Source organism: Schistocerca serialis, unplaced genomic scaffold, assembly GCF_023864345.2.
Source record: "Schistocerca serialis cubense isolate TAMUIC-IGC-003099 unplaced genomic scaffold, iqSchSeri2.2 HiC_scaffold_1234, whole genome shotgun sequence".
Lineage (NCBI taxonomy): Eukaryota > Metazoa > Arthropoda > Insecta > Orthoptera > Acrididae > Schistocerca > Schistocerca serialis.
This window is the reverse complement of record NW_026047441.1, coordinates 245,001-247,500: the sequence shown is the minus strand read 5'-3', so window position 1 is coordinate 247,500 and position 2,500 is coordinate 245,001. Positions and strand designations below refer to the sequence as shown.

The window sequence follows — 2,500 nt, the reverse complement described above, 5'->3', positions numbered from 1 at the left end:
GAGTAACTATGACTCTCTTAAGGTGGCCAAGTGGCGGCGGTGTGGCTGCATCCGGACTTGGCTTTTCGAAGTGCGGTCTTGATGTAGTCATGCTGCTGCTGCGAGGTGCCTTCCTTGGGTTATAGTTACAGGGAGAGTGATGCGCAATACATGGGCCTAGCCCTCTTAGCCTCTCCTCTCCTGCGGTCTTCTCCCCTTCTCGTGGGCCCGCTGATTTTCGCAGAGTGGAAGACCGCACCAGGGGCTTGGGGGGGTTACCAGCCCCCCCTCGCATTATCCCTTTATAGTTGGGGGCAGCCTACAAGAAACAAGAGATGGTGGCCCTTCCGCTGAAGGTGCCACCCCAGCTACCCCAGCACCTATCCGGCCAACCGGCCGTAACGAAAATGCGATAGTTTGTGTAGCTCCCTTTGCTTGCAGTGAGTGCCACCGCACTTTTACCACGAAGAACGGTCTCGGGGTCCATCGCCGCCGCCAACACCTTGCGGTCGCCAACGCTGAGATCGTGACGGAGAGGCATCGCGCGAGGTGGACGGAGGAAGAAGTCCTGTCGCTCGCCAAGGCAGAGGCCGAACTGTTCCTCGAGAGGGACGCCCGGTTCTTCTTCGTTAATCAAGAGCTTATTAGGATGTTCCCCGACCGAACGCTTGAGGCAATCAAGTGCCGACGGCGGCAAGCTGCCCACAAGCAGCTTGTCCGCCAATTCATGGAGGCGCTTGAGATCGGTCGGGGGGAAGAGCCGGCGTCCCGCCGGGGAGCAGCGAGCCCGCTGCCTGACGCGGGCGAGGCCGCTGCGCCGCCCGTCGACGCAGCCGAGGACTTCGCGGCCGACACCACCGGGCCGCCGCCGGAGGGGCCGACTGACGCCGCCATCTGGGAGCATCTGGCGGGGCTACCTGCCTCCGCCCAGCGTTTCTCTGCTCTGGATCGAGTCATTGGTCTGGGGCGGGGCACGCCGCCCGATGTCATCCTGGGCATGCTCCCGGATGCCCTTGCGTCGGTCGGGTCCAGGGGGGAGAGGTCGATCACCAGGGCACAGCGGCCGCGCCAATCATCCAAGCGGCCGCCTGCCGCCCCGCCGCTGCAGAAGCGCAAGCGGCGCCGCTGGGAGTTCGCGCGGACACAGGACGCCTTCCGCAGGTCGCGTGCACGTTGCGTGCGCGGCTTGCTGGACGGCACCCTGCTGCAGCCGCCACCCGACATCCCCGGTCTGCTGGACTTCTGGGCGGACCTCTTCACGAAGAAGCCGATCTCCACCGCCGGCTTCATACGTGACCGCCTTCTCCCGCACTCGGAGCCTGTCGCTCCTGAGTGCCTATGGGGGCCGGTCACACGTGAGGAGGTCGCTGCTGCCTTGCCGCCCAGGGGATCGGCGGCCGGGCCGGACGGCCTGACTCCAGCGGAGCTGCGGCGCCTGCCGCATGAAGTCCTGGTGACACTCTTGAACCTCTTCCTCCTGGCCCGCGCCCTTCCCGAGCGTCTGCTTCGCGCCCGGACGTCACTTCTCCCCAAAACGGCTGCACCAACATCCCCCGCTGACTTTCGCCCCATTACGGTCTGCTCGGTGTTGGCGCGGACCTTTCACAAGGTTCTCGCGTCACGCCTGATGCGTGCATGTGCTGTGGACGAACGTCAGCGGGCATTCATCCCCCGGGATGGGATGTTGGAAAACACCTTCATCTTGGACACTGCTCTCACCGACGCAGTCCGCTCCTGTCGCTCTGTTTTTGTGGCATCGATCGACGTCTCTAAAGCGTTCGATTCGGTGGACCATGCTGCTCTCCGCCCCGTGCTGAGGGCTCATGGCCTGCCGGATTGCTTTATTGAGTACGTCGAAAGGTGTTACGAGGGTAGCACGACAGTGATAGCGGGCGGCGCCGACGTGGGCGTGCCCCTGCAGCCGGCAAGGGGTGTGCGTCAGGGTGACCCCCTCTCCCCCCTCCTTTTCAATTTTGCGGTGGACTATGTTTTGAGTCAACTTCCCTCCCACATCGGAGCTCGGATCCTCGGCCGCAGAGTCAACGCTGCGGCCTTTGCAGATGACGTCCTGCTTTTTGCATCGACCGCGAGGGGATTGCAGTCCCTCATCGACGCAGCCGTCGCAGCCCTCGGCCATCTGGGGCTGCAGATCAACGCCCGGAAGTGTTTCACCCTCGCTTTAGTCGCGTCTGGGCGTGACAAGAAGGTGAAGGTCGACGCCGACGTTACCTTCAAAGCGGGCAACGCCACCATGCCCGCCCTACGTGTGGGTGAAACCTTCCGGTATCTGGGACTGCAATTCTCCACCGCGGGTCGCTGCGTGTTCAACCCACGACGCCACCTGGTGGAGCAGCTGGACGTCATCTCCCGAGCTCCGCTTAAGCCGCAACAGCGCCTCTACGCCCTCACCAACGTACTTCTCCCAGGCCTGTACCACGGGCTGGCCCTCAGCCGCACCCGAGTGGGTGCGTTGAAAGCGGCAGACGTGACCATCCGGGCCGCCGTCAGGAGATGGTTCCGC

The 2,500-nt window shown here is 63.8% G+C and overlaps 1 pseudogene; it reads left to right on the top strand.

The window, feature by feature from the left end:
• LOC126436259 (large subunit ribosomal RNA) overlaps positions 1–2,500 on the top strand; it is a 7,951-nt pseudogene that overhangs the window by 2,862 nt on the left and 2,589 nt on the right.